At 33.6% G+C, this 19,270-nt stretch overlaps 2 long non-coding RNA genes across 2 annotated transcripts; one reads left to right on the forward strand and one right to left on the reverse strand.

Moving 5' to 3' along the window:
- Positions 1–988: 988 nt before the first annotated feature.
- Positions 989–4,897, reverse strand: LOC148279345 (uncharacterized). The gene is made up of 3 exons (XR_015822910.1): positions 4,518–4,897; positions 3,129–3,341; positions 989–1,153 (listed from the first exon to the last, which is right to left on the reverse strand). It is a non-coding gene; the product is annotated as an uncharacterized LOC148279345 (long non-coding RNA).
- Positions 1,912–2,655, forward strand: LOC148279346 (uncharacterized). The gene is made up of 2 exons (XR_015822911.1): positions 1,912–1,986; positions 2,116–2,655. It is a non-coding gene; the product is annotated as an uncharacterized LOC148279346 (long non-coding RNA).
- Positions 4,898–19,270: the final 14,373 nt, after the last annotated feature.

Consider the following 19,270-nt stretch of genomic DNA (forward strand, 5'->3'; position numbering starts at 1 on the left):
TGAGGTAATGAAGAAATGAACAAATCAAAAATTTGTTTTTACTTAAACTAAGATTAGTAAATGACTTAAAATGAAAAAAATACGGTATTTTAATAACGAATTATGAGGTATATTGATATGTTGTTCATACATCTATCATGGGTACAGCCAGTATTATGGATATTACAGTAGCTCATGGGCAAGTTCCAGAGTCTTGGATATACATTATCAACAGCAAATCGGGAATTAATATTAATAGCTAAAAAACTAAAAATAAAAACCAATAATTCTTATTTGCTATCTGCCTAGTGGATAGTGCTTCTGTTTACCATGGTTCAATTTCTAATAAGGTTGACAGGAATATTTATTTCAAAAGACATTTATACACTGCAATATTTTATAGTCCAAGGACTGCCACCTGATCGAGATACGCTGCGATTGATGTACCAATACATTGTCCAATTTATCATTGGGTGTAGATAAGGCAATGATGATGATTCTTATTCTTAAATATATTTATCTCCAGTAACTGGTAAAAACTACTTAGAGAAATTATTGGTATTTAATAATTAAGAGAAAATACGATTATTGAGTTGTCATTTATTTAGTATAACTCCATATTATAATTAATAATAATGTTTATATTAAAATCAAACACTGATTTGAGTCTACTTATTTAGCTTATTTGATTTTTGAAACAACAGAAAATAAAAAAAATCATACAATTGTTTCGCCTTGTTAGGGCATTTTCAAATTAATGTAAACTAAATTAGTAGACTCGTAGTATCAGCGTTGTATTTTAATATTAAAATTATGATGTTTAATGTTGATTCTTGTTTAATATCTCTGTTTTTGACTTAGAACTAAATATTTTTTTCAAATATTATTATCACTATAAATGGCTGGTTTCGTCATTGTGCGAAGGTGGTACTAATAACAATATTGGAAAATCTGTAGTCAATTCCAGGTCAAAAATAGAGATTATATTGGACAAACAGGTTGATTCTTACCTAGTTTGGTTGCTTCATTGATCAATGTTTTGCAAATCAAGTTAGGGTCAGCTACACCATCCCCTGGTACCCAAAGTCCTCCTTGAAGGTCATCAATGTGCAGCAATGGACACATTTCTTTACATCTTTGAGGAGATACAAGTTCACAAGGAATATTCCAAGCGCTGTAACAAAGGACCACGAAGCAAATAATGAAGAAATCCACCTATTTAGTCAAATTTATTAATGTACAAATATTTGGAATGTGGTCGCAATATGACATTCTGAGATAGTCACGTGTTTATCAAAAAAAAAACACCTTTGGTAATGTTGTTAGCGCATTTAGCTACCATGCACGACGTTCTGTAGTTGATTTTTGATGAGGATTGTTGGGATTGAACATTGGACCTCATGCATGGTAGTATAATATCCATACAACATCCTAACAGTGTAGATGAGTAAAACTACCCAAAAAAATAATTAATAAAACACTCTGCCAATTCACAATATTGTAGTAACACAATGTGGTAATTATAAAATTTACATTTACAATCAAAAACAGATATTTGTAATATTCTTTCTGCTGATATTTCATAATATGTACTATTGACTCGAGCAAAAACTTAAATAATGTATTTACACTTTATGGTAAAAAATGTCGCAGTAATAATGTTATATTGTTATATAAAACAAAATGCAAGAACATTTATTATGCTATATTTAATTATTTCAATATACAATAATGAAGTGGATGCTTCCCTGAAATTGAATTTTGAAAATATTTCCTTATAATTTACATGTTTAGTAAATAACAGCATTTATCAATATTATTCCTGGCCGATTACCTTTCTTTCCCACCCTTCCCTTGACCTATCCTTATGGTACCTACCTTACATCAAGATAGAAGATATTTAAAATTAGAGCATTTGGATTTGGAACAAAACGAACAACATTTTTGACACATTACATTAGATTGAATAAGAGTCAGAAATTGAAGAACATTCACATGGTATCAAAGGTAGGTCCATATCATTATTAGTTTCCTTTCTTCAAACTTTTCCAACCTGAATAAAATTCGTTTTGTCGCTACAATCCGCTTTTCGTTAACAGCACATTATAAATAATTTCTGATTTGCTACAATTGCAGTGCCCTACGTGCCATAAAGAGTGGATGAGGGAATGATGGTGATGATGGGCATAATGTGAATATTTGTGATATTTAAGAAATTTTCAAAAATTTCATAGAAGAACTTAAAGGTAGGGTGATGTCACAAGTAAACATGAACACGGGGATTTAAAAACCTATATTGTCAAAATAACTTGCAAAAAAATGTTTTTGAAATAATATTATAATCATGATAGTAGAACAGCGACGGATGCGGGAAAAATGGGCACTTTTTTTAATACTGGATCTTGATTTTATATGGGCTTTATAAACCAGGTTTAAAAATAAAATATATATATAACTAACCCAAATATCAAAGGTGTACTTTTGTACTTATCGAGTATATAAGCAGTGTTTTTTTAACCTTTTTGAATATGCGACTTTACGAGTAGAAAAAAGCCAGCGACCCTCCCCTCGGATCAACTTTTGCCTTGCTCTGGGGAGTTGGTTGAAAAGCACTGACCGCTCTCATGTAAAGTTGAAGAAAATCACATGCATCATTGTTCTACGATCATGACGATATGTAGTTAAGGCGCAGCAATAAAAAAAACAATAAACATTCTCATTATTTTTTAACAAAAACAATCGCAAAAATACGTAATTAATAAATAATTGACCGCCAGTGACCTGTGATAAAATGAAAATTGTTCAAGAGAGGAAAAATAATATTTGAAGAAAAAAAACATGTTTTGTTAGCACACAAATACTAATTCTAGTTATACAATATTTGTTCTAATATATTAACTAATAATATATTAATAAAACCAAGAGATCCAATTCATTTTCAACTTTTTTTTCCTCTTTAAAACTATTTACACTTCGTCTTTTACAGCATTTAAAATTTCCGCTAACAATATTATTCCCTACTTAAAAACTAATCAGAATCTGTTGAAATATATATATATATATATATATATATATATATATATATATAGACAATAAAGTGATTAGCATAATATACCCGAATCAAAGAAGATATACAAAATGGGACTTACACGGATAGTGCCTTCATTCGCCTATACACATGCATCCGATCTCTGGACCGAGCTAGAAGAAGAGAACCACATTCTTTCCACCCGGTTGAAAGGCCTTGTGATTCTAGATCCTTCCAGAGTTGTAAAGTGGTTTGAGCCAGTCGTACTTGAGACAATGATGGCTTAAATGTTCCAACTAGTCCTGATGACTTCCATTCACTTAAACTTCCAATTCTGGCACAGGAAAAAGATAGTGTCAAAAAATAAACTGAAATATTTTAGATTTTTAACTGAAGTAAGATAATGTTAAAAATACACATAATAAAACGTGGTTGATAGAAAAAACACTCAATATACCAAGAATATAATGGTAGTATTTTATCACATAAAATGTGTATACCAACAAAGCTAAGTTTCAAAAAAATATATATTTCCAGTGTTACCTTTCATTGTGTTTTGCTGATTGGTACACAGGGTATAGTACAGTATATTATAATATGAAATGACACAGTAAAACTAGTGTTAAATCCGTGCCTTGTATCTCCAGGTCTAGGTGATCACTTCTAGTTTCCTTAGGGATATTAAAAAAACTGACAACGAAGGCAAACCCCGAATAATGAGGACCAGGGCCCGTATTGCAATTGGAAATTAACGGTTATTTTCAATTTTATTCCTAAACATGTTGAATTACAGATTGCCAATGAAGAAACTTTAAATTTTCATACAAATATACACATTTTCATACATAAATTTCAATTTTACTTTATAGACAGTCGAAGATAAGTATGTTAACTTTCCACCCGTGCTTCGGTATCCGCATTTTACTCACAATTATGTAGGTATTACTCGTAGATAGGGGGCCAACCCTCTCGGCTTTACGGGATTCTCTCAAAAATAGGCAAATGATTTTTTTATCTTCCGGTTATAGGAATGCAGCTAAAACCCTGAGAATCGATTGCTGTGTGATGATTACTGTTTGTTACAAATAGTTTGTGAAATTGATGCGATCGAAACAAAGGGCGAAAATAAATATATGAATGTAGAATGAATGGATAATGAAAGAATGGTAAAACAGATATACATATATGGCAAGAATGAGTAGGTAATAAATGTAGGATGTGGCATGATCAGATAAACCAAAATCTCAGGTCTGGTCACGTCAAAAGCAGACACAACCGAAGGGCTTGTATGACAGGATGATTAAATGTGGAAGATGCTAGGAATGTATGTCAGGATAGTTATGTGTGGCGGTCCATCCTCTCTACCTACCCCTACAAGGAAATGGCGTGATGGTGGTAGTAGTAGTAGTGATAGTGAATGTAGATAATAAACAAACAAACACTTGCATTAGATATTGCTTAGTCCGTTGCTGTGTTATATTTCAGATTTTTACAGATAAATAATACCTACGTGTCTCTTTCTATTAAATGCGTTTGGGCACCCCATCCTTTCTTTGCTAATTGATATGCAACAGCAGCTCCCATCAATCCACCACCACAAATAACCACCTTCTTTGGCTTGGAAACATTGCTAGAGGCTAACCGTCTGGGTGCTGAGTTGGAATCTCTATTTATATCGTCAGCTAGAGCTCGCTTATTTAAACTATAGAGAAATCGAGAGTTAAAAAAAACTTCACAATTTAATTTTCTTTGGCACGAAAGCATACTAGCAGGTTAAACAATCCACCAGATTCAATAGTGACCACTGCTATAAACAACTGATATTTCAAATATTTATTGAATCAACATTTGACATTCTCGTTGGTTCCCGTGACAATACGAGATTATAAGGAATATAAATTAATTTTGACAGCTGTCAAATATTGTCATAGACAATTTTTTAAAGCCACAAACAAATACACTCATTGGGGTAAAAAAGGTCTTACCGTACTTACTCAAATATTTTGGAACTAATCTGTTAGTAAATTAAAAATTAAAATAAAAAAATTAATTGTTTTAAGATTTAAATTAGAGATTAAAGTAATTAATTCGAGCTTCTGAATTCTAATTACCAATAAATATGTATTTAAGTGATGGAGGGACAAATTAACACAATTAGTGTTATGTTTATAATATTATGTGTGAAGTATGATTTAAAATAATTTTATAAGTATCAAATAATGAAAACGCACGTCTTATTTAAGTGGATTCATAAGTATTCAACTTATGAAAATTTAAGACATGCGGAAATAATAAAAATTAGGCTGGACGGTTAATGATATAAGATGTGTAAGTATAACTTTAACCAGTCAATGACAGAACGTAAGCCCTGTAAATGCCCAGATTTCCGCATTTCCTAATACTTCATTGTTCTCGTTCTTATATATTAAACGTATTTCCTTCGTCTCTGTTGAGATGTCAGTCTTTAAAAAAGAGAGAAAATGTAATTTGGAGTCTAAAGAAGGATATAATGTTTTATTCGTTGAAGACGAATCAATAAATTATTTTTTTTAATTGGTTAAAGCAACACATCCTAACAATAATGATTTGTGCCATATTGTGTGCTTTAAACGTTAAAAAAAAAAATAAATGCAAATACATTTCAGTTTAAAAAGATATATAATTTAAAACAGTAAATTTGGACAAGTGTAAAACTACTTCTGGAGATAATACTGACAAGACATGAGATGAATTTAAAGGAAGAGGAAGGTTTAGTTTTGTGTACAAAGGATATGCATCTTAAATGGGTCCATACAAACAACGCGTGGTCTATGCATTCCTCGTCAAGCCCGCACTCACACCGAGGACAATCCAAAATCTATTTTTGTATCGAATTCCGTTTCTTGAATTTGAGGTTTTCCAGAACTGATTCCAACTAACAAAACTGTTTTTTTTTATCTGACTGAGTTGATCGCAATTTTGTATGTTAAAATTCAAGGTGGGATTTCCGTTAAGCAAGGATCTGACAAAAACAAGAGTACTCTGTAATTGTAATGTTCCGATTTAGAACAAACCAGGTCTCAGAAATAGCGGTGACCTTTATTTTATGCTCATGTAGAAATGACCTTACTTCGTCTTTATTAGAAATTGCACTTCTGATATTCCAACTGATGTATTTAAAAGTGATAACTTTGGACGATTTTCTTCTTCTCCAAGTGGATATATTTAATATATGTGAATGGGGAAGGCGTAACAAACTTAGGTTTAATGTTTCACGTCTTTCACTAGGGCCCAAAAAACACTATATTTTCGCTACAAAATGAATGATCAGAATCTGATATGAACATCAAATGTTAAGGATCTGGGCGTTAGATTTGTGAGCACCCTGACATTTCATGAACACATAGAGACAATCAGTGGTAATGCATTGAAGATGTTGGGATTCGTTCTGCTTACTGCCTGGGTTTTTGAAAATACCCGCGAACTAAGAACTCTTTACAACTCCTTGGTGCGAAGTAGACTCGAGAGTGGCTCGATGATTTGGGGGCCACATGAACTGAAGTACTCTCTCATGATAGAGAAAATCCAAAAGAAGTTTCTGAGATATCTCTACATGGGAGAGTGCGGGTATTATCCTTGACTCTATTCGACTGAGTTTCTTTAGGGTATGCTTGGCTACAACAGTTTAAAGACTAGAAGGAATGTGTATTTGACTACACATTTTTATCGATTGTTGCGCGGTATTGCCGATAATCCTAAGATTATGCTGAGCATTGGTTTGTTTGTTCCTGATAATTTCCTAAGACAGCGTCAGCATAGATTGTTTCATATTCCGATATACAGGACCAACCTGCCGATGGTTATGCCTGTTGGAAGGGCTACCGCGATGCTGAACAACATCGCTCTGGATATTGATCTGTTCCATATATCCGAAAGAGTTTTGCGGAGCAGGATTCTCCTTCTACTTTGACATGAATCTCTTTCATGTATTTTTTTCTTTTTTATAATATGTACGTATTAAATGTATGTTTGTAATGTATGTGTTTTCTTTCAATAAAATGAATTGAATCCTTTTTAACAGTCTCATCGGAATATCATAAATTTTACCCAGATGACACTGGAAGGAAGACCCCAGACACGCAGTCCGTGAGATATAATCGATTCAATGTGCGAGGAATATATATATATATCATAACGTTTATTTTACGTAACACGTTTTAGAAGTAAATTTTAAGGTGTAACTGTAAGAAGGCAATAGTTCTATTTAAAATGGTTGAGGTTTACGTTCAAATATCTCGGATATGTTTCTACACTCGATCGCTAGAAAAACTAGTTCGGGACGAAGCACCAAGCGAATTTTCTCCAGCCACAAGTCACAACCTACCAAGACTGCACGAGCGTGTGTGGAAAGCCAATAGTTGATTATTAGTGATGCGAATAATGTTATTATAAAAACGATTTTTTTCGTTATTGATGACATTTAAAAAAAAACATCAATGATATGATATTTTGATGTTTAGTTGTATCCCGAACTGATTCTGTATAGCATATTTTACTCACGGAACCTTCCGTGCGTGGGTCAAGTGTTTTAGCCATTATATCACGGAGGCCCCCTTTCTAGTTTCTTCCATATTCGTACATGTAGAGCTACACAGGTACTTAGTAAATAATGGACAGTAAATCTGTCAAAACGCAGGTAAATACATACACACGTTTAAACTTGTTCGTAATCTTACAATGCATGATTTGTGAAAACTTGTAAAATGAATACTGAATAATATATTTGTACGTTTGCTAGTAAATATGATATTTAAACGGTTGGATAAAGTTTTTTTTCATAAACATCGTCTTGCTCAATGCTGAGCGTTGTTGTCCTCAGGCACCAGGTGTTATGATACGTCTCCATTCCGTGTTTGAGGGTCAAGTTGGGGACAGCGGTTAATGAGGACTAAGTTAGCTTCTCTATTTGTCGCCGACAAGAAATAATTATACATGGTTGAATCAGATGGAGCAAACCGATTAAAAAAAGAGAAAGGAATGTAAATCAAGGATACCTATATTATGGCCATTTTGCCTTAATCTAAAAAAAATCGAGATATAGGTAAGAAAGAGACGTCTGATCTCTTATCAGACAGACAGCTTGTTTACCGGAAAGCTGTGGGAACACGTAGAAAATTGTATGAATTTAAACTGTTTTGTAAACCTTGACAAAGAAACAGTTGTTTTCCGGAGCCGATCAGAATATTTATTTATTTATTAATTTCAAATCAAATTACATACTCACAAACTTAGGCTGTGCCCATGTTGAGTTAGAATAATTAACACGGGGAAAATTTTGAGTAAATTAAAATAAATAATTACGTATTACACAAAAGCAGTATTGAGAATAAAAATCCAAAAAATAACGTTATTTAAAATATTAAAAAAATGCAATAGAAATTATTCATAGTTACAAACACTATCCAGAAAACATGCATAATTCGAAAAAAAAAGCTTTAAGTATATAAAGATATTAGAATATATAATATTATAATTTCTTTAATAAAGTGACTAACATAATCCAATTTGAAATTTAATAGTAACATTAACATGAATTTAAAAAAATACATAATTTTAATAATAATTAAGATATGAACTATAAAGTACCTATATATTAAAGTAATAAATTTAAATACAAAATATCAGTTTATTCGATACTAAATTACGAAACAAAATCTATAAAGAGGAAACGAAGAAAAATAACAATTAGAGACTCAATATTGAATTGATTAAAGACAATTATTTTATGATATTTGTTCTTTTTCAATTTATGAATTACTTTTTCAAAATTATTGTTTTTCACATTAAAGAAAGGATGTCCCGTATCGAGAGAGACATTTTGTATAATTTTGAAACAAGCTTTTTTAAACAAAATTAAATCATAATACTAAATACATAATATATAACCTAAGTATTGTATAAGTATACCTATCTATGCATATTATTTATTGTATAAGTAGGTATATATGCATATTATATACACATTTATTTATATGTATATATGTGCCTGTGTATATCAATTAGTTTTGTTTTTTTTAAGTGTTATTTTTGAAATTTTTAATTGATCATTAATTCATTAGTTTTTATTTGTTTGGCAGTTTTGTTCCTATTTTATATTATTTTCTACACTAGACTTTTTTTTCCATACATATATTATTTACAAAGAAATATAATGCCAAACACAAGAGCCTGACCTTTTTCGCCGAGTTCACCCTGAAGTGTTCTATTTTTTATTTTTTTGTTATGCTAAATAAAGGTTAACTAATAACATATTAAATGGTGAATTTAATGATTTAATGAGTTAGCATAATACAGACAATTTCCATTACTCTTGATCTTTTAAAAATTCCACTATATCGTCCCAATAGATGTGCAGCAGCTAATAGCATATTCTCAAATACTTTTGCACTTGTGGAGTTCTTTATGACTATCGGAAGATGATTAATGAATTTAAGAGCCAGGAAGGTAAAGTTCCTTTGAACTAGCTTTGAGCGAATGGTCGTACCAATGTAATTTATCCTTGATGCAGATCGCGTATATTTAGCTATGACCTGATTTTATTTTCTGATTTCCAGAAGTTCATAAGTGCCTCTTGAACATATAGCAGCCGCACATTGAAAACTTTACAGCTTTCTAACAGATCTTTTGTTGTGTAGCGTAAATGAATAATATATTAATTAACTAGCTTTTACCCGCGGCTTCGCTCGCGTGGCATTAGGGAGAAATTATTTACGCAATCAATTATTGTGTCGTTTATCAAAAAGAGTTTTCGTTTATCAATAAGAATTTTCCCGATGTAATGATATATTTTATCGGGATTGAAAGAAGCTTGTTCTTCTAATTATCACTGTGAAAGAAATACGACGATTCGTTTGTCGGTAGTGACGTAGCATCGTTATTCTCCTAACAAATCCAAATTAGTTATGTAATTAAATAGTTTTGGCGTTTATCAATAAGTATTTTTTGTTATTATTAATAAAGTAGATTACAGACTTACATTGATTACCAGTCCTCTTAATGCAAAACCAGAACAAAAATCAAACTAACAATAGATAAATCAAGTGAATTATAGACATTTTGACATCCCACCTTACCGCTTTCACATTTTCAAATAAAGTTAGTCATTGTTGATTTTATAATATATATTTTTTTTATTGTACTTTTTAATTCAACAAACAAACACACTTTCGCATTAAAAATATTAGTATATATTGTAATTAGTGATATAATAGTAATAATAAATGTTGATAAAATATTTTTTTCTTAATTGTTTTCTTTGTATAAATAAATTCATTGTACACGTAACTGGTTTTGAAATTTTGAATTAACGAGTTATTCACATTATGCCCAAACTAAACCGTAAAAACCAACCCGTTTCAGTTTGCAACTGAATGTGAAAAATACATACATAAGTTTTAACCGATTTAAAATCATTAAGTTATAATAATTCGTGGCATAACGACTAATAAATGAACGTAGTTATGCAGAAAGCAGCCAGTCCACACTTTTGATAAATTGAGATATTGATGTTATCGGGTGCAGTAAGGTTAGTTCTATGTTCTTCTAAAAACAGCCAGACTGCTTTCATACAAAAAACTCTAATAATCACCATCTGAAAATAGTGTCGATCACAAAAACGGCATTTCTCAATTTGCAGAAAAATAAAAAAGAAATATCTAACGGTACTTTAGAAATGCATAAGGTATATTTTTGGTATTCGGAAATATGACCATATTTCTCATTATCGTAGGCAACTGAAATGGCTCAAAATTAGACAGCGAAAGACCATCACTCCCTCTCACTTCTGTTCAATGTACTTCAAAGTCCTAACGCTACTATATACCTGCGTGAAAAATTTCAACGCTTATCAGTTCATGGTTAACCTCTTCGTTATAATTCTCAAGGCACTTTCTTACTACCCCCTCACAATCCCTTTTTCTTCTCTAACTCATAGAGAGTTTATGCCGCTCGACAGTGGAATCATCTCCCATCCACCATCAAAGATGTTACTACAGTATCTCTGTTTAAATCACATATGAAGAAACGTCTCCTTTCTCTTCCTTAATCTCCTTTCCTCTTTTTTCAATTTTTCATTTTCCCATTGAGTAGTATTGATTTAAGGTAATTTATATGCATATTCATTTATTTATATTTTCATTAATCTTTAGCATTTTTATTTCTTTAATTTCTATTAAATATGTTTTAACTTGAATTATAAAAATAAAACTGTCATTTTATTGGTTGGTTGAAAAAAAATTGCCATTTGGCAATAAGCCCGCCAATGTACAATTAAAATTATGTACAAAAAGTTAAATAAAAAAAATATACAAAAAATCATTGAAACTGGTCAAATACATCATTAGATTCTCATTAGCAATATAAACAAAACTAATGTATTTATTGTTTCTCACTGGTCAAAGTCAAAAACATTTCAACTGTTGTGTAGATTTGATTATTCACTCTTTTTATAAAAAGTGCTAATATCACGGTTTCACTTTTCTATGGCTGACTGATTTCTGCATAACTACGTTCAAATATGCTAGACCCAAGTACAGGGAATCCGAAATCAATTCCCCGTGAGATCACAATTTTATAATGTGATTGTTTCAAGCTGCGTGCATTTCACCTCTATAATGAGTAAATTCAATGCATTAAATTAAAAATATGAAAAAACAAATAAAAAAGGATCACTTTGAACGACGTCGCTAGTTCATCTATTGCGATAGATTTCTGGTTTATGGGAAGCCTACTCACCAATCAGCAGAACTCACCGACGAGAAATTGTAGGGTCACACGCGGAGTAATTTCAAAATTACAAAACTTGATAAAACGCTACATCTATTTTTTATAAAAATTAGCTCAGTTCAACAGGCAACATTTTGCAAGTATTTTTTTTTAAACCACTTAAATATCTCTTTGGTTTCGGCATGTTTGTTGCAAAAAAGCGGTTTCGAATCACTCGATTATCTCCGTCAATTGGTTACGCGCATCGCTATTGATTAGTATGAGGATCGCGTGGGTTATAGGCACTCCAGACTCAATGTATAGGAGATAAGACGACCCCTACATCCTGCGGATATATATTCCGGTTCAGGCTTCTTATCGGAGTCTGCATACAGACGTGCCCCCTTGGCTTGACGCCCTTAAGCACGAAACTAACAAACCTCCCTTGCATAACTTTTACATTAATCGTTTTTATTGATCAACATTTTTTTAACAAACTTCTCATCATCGACGGAACGTATTCTTTGAAAAAGAACATGACGTCTAGACTTATACCGCCCTTATGAATTGTCCATGACTGGTATAAGACACCATAATTCGTTCGTGTAATATTTATTTTTAGAAATTCAAATATTCCGCCTGTGGAATTTTTGCGATGTTGGTAAATCTTCATTTGATATCATGGTCCCCCTATCCACACCCGACGGTACATAGGGCACTAGATTAGTACACCACATGCAGAATACCTTGATCATCTTTTACACAAAGGTAAGGTGATAAGTCTTATTCTTCAGATACCGATCTAGGGACAGTGAAATATTTCAGTGTAGAGTGTAGAAACACCTTTTTAATTGATATTTCATCTCAAGATAGGTAGACGAACTACTACACTACCAGCGGTGCTATTCTGAACCGCTCTCGAGGCCGCAGAAAAAGCTTTTATCTCACGTATTTTTTATGAAAATACACGAGATAAAAGTTTTTTCTATGGCCGCGAGAGCGGTCCAGAAGAGCATCATAGGGATGATATTCCAAACGCTCTCGCGCAGTAGAAAACTCTTTTATCTCACGTATTTTGTACGTAACTACACGAGTAAAAGTGTTTGTTTATGGCCGCGAGAGCGGTTCAGAATAGCACTGCAGGTCGGCTTATTCCGACTCCATCTCCTCTTATCTGAGAGTAGCCATCGAGTCGAAAACACTTGGTTCTGGTTTTGTTTCACACACAGAAACGTTTTCTTCATCTGCCTGGATATAGACTTGATGTAGGTGAGATTTTTTTTATCGGATCCGTTAGGTACTAAAGGTCGTTTACACGTGGACAATACGATATTATTTTGTCCCGGGACTCGACCATTGTTTACGTCTAAACGGCAATTTGCAGGACAAAACATTGTTCTGAGACATTGCGGTTGAAACAGACGGGCAGGCTGTCTCTGCGGAACAATTATTACCCCAACCACCGAGCACGACCGCATTGTCTTCGAGGACCTCGAGTGAACGCGTACTGACAGGACCTTATATATGGCGTTGAAGACTGTGAAACAATGCTTTCTGACTATCAGGATAAGATGAAATGCATGACAAGTGGAAATGAGACTTGAAATGAGATCTATGTATATGATCTAGAAACAACCGACCAATCAATCGAATACCGTGCAAAAGGTGAGTCAAGACCGAAAAGATCGCGCCAAAGTCGTTCTAAAATCAAGATCATGTTCACAGTTTTCTTCGATTATCGTGGTGTGGTGCATTATGAATTCCTTCCAACGCGACGGGCCAAACTGTTAACGAGGAATATTATTTGAGCGATATGCAACGTTTACGTGAAGCTATTCGCAAAAAGAGACCAGAATTATGTATGACCAGAGGCAAATTTTATATTTTGGTTTATTCTTTAACAATTCCAATATATCTTGGTGTAAAGTAATAATAATATATTAATAATACTCATGGTTTATTAATAAAAAATAACAATTTCTTTATCTACTACATACACACTTCGGTAATAGATTTCTCTAGATCATGTCTAGTCTGCCTAACTAGGTACAACCTGTTTTAAGGCAGACATTTTTATGCAAAATAAACAATAACATTACTACCGTCTAGTCAATTTATTATACAGTTATACAATATTAATTTATACCGTTTATTCTTTAAGAATATTATTTGAGTAAATTTTTCGATTTTTCTCTACTTAAACCCGGTAACCAATTTTTTACAAATTTATTTAATTGAATCCGGGTCATGGTTTTGCAATGTTCGGGTAACATATTTATTATTTTGGAGCCCAAAAACCTGAAATTTCTTTGCTCAAATTCAGAGTTTGTGGTAAACCCCATCCTCGAGTTTGACTTCTGGTAGTATGGGAGTGTTCCTTTTGGGATTTGGCAGAATAATTTTCTTTCACAAACATAATTATTCTAGATATATATAATTGCCTTATATCTAATATATTGAACACAATAATCCACTCCAAGCCTGCTTACCTCGGGTCGTCAAATACGACTTTTCGTACAGTATAGGGTTCTGGTGAAATTGACAAAGAGGACCACATTTACCCCGTTTATTCTGGGTAAATTGTCGGTCACCTCTCAGCTGTGGCCTTATGGTCAACAGTGTGAGAGGATCTTGGTCTCCTTTCCAACCCTGTCCCCAAAACTTCATTGACGAGATGTCTGGCGTCCCGAAAACGCCTCCTGGAAATGGAGATCCTTTTAAAAAGTCTTCAACAACACCCAGATCATCTATCAAAAGAATCAACAGTAGTCCCGAACTGACAAAAGCCGTCCAAGCCCAACCACAGACGAGAGCAGCTGCAAAAAAAACTGCTTCTTTGTCCTCCGTTATGTCACAGAATAAGGGGGAAAATGCCTCACAAGTTAAGCCCAATAAAATTCCAATGATTTTTAGCCAACTCAATCCTTTAGTTGCAACTGAAATATCAACAAATTATAATAATAAAAACACTGAACTGACGCCACCGTTACCATTTGATTGTGCAAAAGATTCTCCCATTTCCGTTTCGCACTCACCCAGAAAAAAATTCCGAATCTTTTTCGGATTCTCCTCTCCGAATCGTTATGGTTGCTTCCGAAGCACTAAAAATGGCCGAACCTCTTTAAGGAACTATAACCAAAGAGATAAAAGATAATATCATAAGCAAGTTAATATCAATAGTACAAGAAGGAACGGCTGTAGTCCAGAAATTCCATCAACTGGACAAAAAGGTTTTGGAAATGGAACTGGCTTATACATCAGATTTACTCCAAAAAGAAGAAGAACATTCAAACACTTTAAAAGATCTAAAAAAAAATGATGTAAATAACAGTATTAATAAAAATCTATATAACCAAAAATTAATGAGCTATGCGTCGATCACTGCGAATAGGCAACAAGAACCAAGGCACGCAGTGATCGTTTCATCGAAGGATAAAGACGCTACTCACGAGAGTATCACCAACTCGCTTAAGAATCACCAGAGCTAAAAATAGGAGTTAGCAGTTTGACTCGAGCGAAAAATAATAAAATTATTATAGCGTGCCCGAAAAAAACAGATGCCATCAAGATAGTCGCCGAAATCCCGAAAGTTTCCAAAAGAATACTTTGCGCTGAAGAAGGAAAACTTAAAAAACCAATACTTGTACTGAAAGGAATAGGAAAAGAATATAAAGATGAAGAAATTCCCAAAATGGTAATTCAGCAAAATGACACAATATTTGAAGCCGTTAATAAAAAAAAACCGGAAGAATGCTTAACAATAATAAGAACTGCCAAAAATAAGAACGAAAACTTAAGAAACGTCTTTATTATGGTTGATGCAAACATAAGAAAGGGACTGTTGGCAATCGAAAGAGTTAATATTGGCTACACGAGAATACATGTCGAAGACTCTTCAGCTCTTCTCCAGTGCTATAAATGCATGAATTTTGGGCATTCAACATCTTAGTGTCTCGAAAAGAAGGACAGATGCCTACACTGCGCAGGTGAACATAAATCAATGGATTGCTCACATAAAAATGATAAATCTATGACTAATTGTTGGAACTGCTTTAAATCTTCGCGTGGCAACGAACATGTTACAAAACATAAGGCCAACAGCAGGACCTGTCCTTTTTTACTCAAAATGGAAGAAAGAGCCCAGCGAAGAATTGACTATGGCTTATAAGTTGCATACTCGTCCTCTTAAGATACTTCAATGGAACCTTCAACGCTGCAGAGTAGCAACTGATGAATTGTATGCTAATCGTAATCGCGTAGATATTGCAATAGTACAGGAGCCATATGTAGGCGCTTTTAACAACATGAAAGCACCACCAGGCATTGTAGTATTTCAAGCGCCTCAAGTCAGCACACGAGTAAAGGCTGCAATAATAGTATTCAAAACTGATCTTTCCATTATGATGCTAAGTCATTACTCACGAACTAATGATGTTTACGCTGAACTAACGCTACCAAACGAAATCCTGGTAATTGGATCAATTTACATTGAACCGGATCGAGATCCTATTCCATCACTAAATATATTGCAAAATGTAGTAAGGATTAATAATAAAACTGTACTTGCTGGCGGAGACTTAAATGCCAAAAGTTTGTGGTGGGGTAGTAATAAAACAGATAGAAGAGGAGAGGCTGTAGCAGATTGTCTTTCCGAATTGGATTTCTACATTCTTAACTCTAGCCACAAGCCTACATTTGAAACGTTTCGTGGCACTCTTCACATAAAAAGCATTATTGACGTAACCTTTTGCTCGACTTACGTCTTAAAAAGTGTTACAAATTGGGAAGTTGCTGATAAATTGAATTCTCTTAGCGATCACAATCCTATTACTTATACAATAAATACCAGCACTAAAATACCACACAAATAGTCTAAAATCTTCAAATATCCAACTAAAAATGTAGATTGGAATTTGTTTAATTTCTACGGAATATGAGCCCCAAAAAAGCACCGGGCAATGACTACTTTACATTAGATATATGCACTAAGGTTACAGAACTATTTGAAAATAAAGTTTTAGAAATGTACAACGCATGTTTATGACTTCATTGCTTTCCTATCTGTTGGAAGTGCTCTAATGTTATTGCTATACCAAAACCTGGCAAAGTCGAGAAAAACGATGTTAAATCGTATAGACCTATTGGGCTCATTCCAGTTTTTGGAAAGGTTTTGGAGAAACTTATGATTGATAAAATTTCTTGGCACCTTAATAAAAAGCTAAGCCCAAAACAATATGGCTTCACACCCCAGAAGTCTACTGAAGACGCCTTAAATGCAGCCATCAGCTCTATAAATGAAGGAAAAAATAACCGCCAAATCGTCATAGCTGTCTCATTGGACATCCGTGGAGCCTTTGATCATGCTTGGTGGCCATTCTTAATATGTCAACTACGTCGAAAAAACTGCCCTAAAAATATTTTGGAACTAGTTATCGACTATTTTGAAAAAAGAGAGGTCAAAATAACACACAAAATATAACTAAACACAAAAAGACTTCACAAGGATGTATTCAAGGTTCAGTTTGTGGTCCAAGCTTTTAGAATATAATTTTGGATGATCTTTTACAAATAGATTTTGGAAATGGAATTGACATACAAGCGTTTGCCGATGATGTTTTTCTGACAGTCAGAGCTCAACTTGTGTCTGAAGCCGAAGAAAGAACAAACTGTGCCCTTTCGACAATAGCTGATTGGGGAAAAAAGGTTAAACTTAACTTCTCAGAGGAAAAAACAAAAGGATGTTAGTAACAAAAAGAAAAGAAAGTCTTCCTAATTTATTCATGAACGGTGTAAAGCTAGCTCTTGCTGACTCTATTAAGGTACTAGGTGTAACTATTGACAAGCATCTCAACTGGTCACTTCATGTAGATAACGTCTGCAAGAAGGCTACTAATCTTTCTGGAATGCTTGTGAGAGCGGCAAAACCAACATGGGGGTGCTCTCCTGCGGTAATGCAGCAAATATATTATGGTGCTATTGAACCTCTTGTTACATATGCGGCCAGCTTATGGGGTGAAGCGGTAAAAAAGAAATGCAATAAGAAAAAACTTGACAGCTTACAAAGACAATTTGCCATAAGATCTTGTATAGGATACAGAACCATTTCAGTCATCCCTGCTCAAGCTCTAACAGGATTTACCCCTTTAGACCTTAAAATTCAAGAAAGGAAGGACATTTATAATGTCAAGAAATTTGCTAAGCTGTACTCCATTCCAAATGATCGCAAGTATCAAGGAACTGCAAACTATTTCGATTTACCTCACCCGTGCGAAAGAATTCCCGAAAGTATTATTTTACTTGACAAAGATATACCTCCTTATGCTCCTAATGAAATTAGAATCTTTACGGATGGTAGCCTGCTTGACGGCAAAGTGGGAGCGGTATTCGTTCCTTTTGAGAGTGATAAAGAATTACCAGGCATAACATTTAAATTAGATAATTTCTGCTCAGTTTTCCAGGCTGAACTACTCGCAAAACGAGAAGCTCTCGAATGGTTATTAAAAAAACCACCAGAGAGATGGGTTATTGCAAAAATATTATCAGATTGTCGTTCGGTCATTCAAGCTATAACGGATACTCGGTCGGTTAATTCATTCATTGTAGATATTCAGAGTAAAATTAAGCATTTAAAAATAAGAGGGATAAACATTCAAATTTGCTGGACATGCTGGTATCGTAGGAAATGAGAGAGCGGATGAACGAGCAAGAGCCGCAACTTGTAAAAGAACGGCACCTTTCTTCTCAGAATTTCCTCTTAGTTTTGCTAAACGCTGTATAAAACAAAATACGCAGCAGCGTTGGGAGGATCATTACCGCGCTTCTTCTGCAGGTAAAATCACTAAAATGTTTTTCCCAACGCTGGCTGATGCAGCAAACTTCCGTCATCATCACCAAAGTACTTTCGAAACGACCCAAATTTTTACCGGACACGGAGCTATGAGAAGTTATCTATATAGGTTTAAATTAAGGAATGATGACTATTGTCCGTTATTTCAGTGCCCATTTTTCAGTTTGCAACGCCATAATCTTGAAGCAGAATGCAGGAAGATGGAATATCCTTAACAGATATCCACACTGTAGTTAAAAGTAGTTATCACGCGCCATTGTTCTTGAACTTTGCAACAATGGTGATTGGACTCATAAAGGTAATAAACCAAAATCAGTGATCGAACATCCCATTTTTAAGACAAACAAAAACGATTTTTTCAGAGTGCCTTAATCTTGTACATGACACGTAAGGCTACTAAATACAGGGGTCCAAATATATACATAAAAAATATATATTGAATTCCTCGAACAACTTGACGCTGGAGTACCTGAAGGGTTTTTTAAAAAACTATTTTAATAATCGATTTTTGAGCAGTTTTGAGAGGTTTGATTGATTTATTGATTTATTAGGTATCCTATTATGCCATAAGTTATAATTGAGTTACATAAAATATAATATAGTTGTTTGCGGTCAATTAATTAGGGATAAAATGTTACGTATCGACTTGAAGATATGGGAAAGTTTTCTAATTT

The sequence above is a fragment of the Micrasema longulum genome, unplaced genomic scaffold (assembly GCF_059751315.1).
Source record: "Micrasema longulum isolate JH-2025_06_02 unplaced genomic scaffold, ASM5975131v1 h1tg000730l, whole genome shotgun sequence".
NCBI lineage: Eukaryota > Metazoa > Arthropoda > Insecta > Trichoptera > Brachycentridae > Micrasema > Micrasema longulum.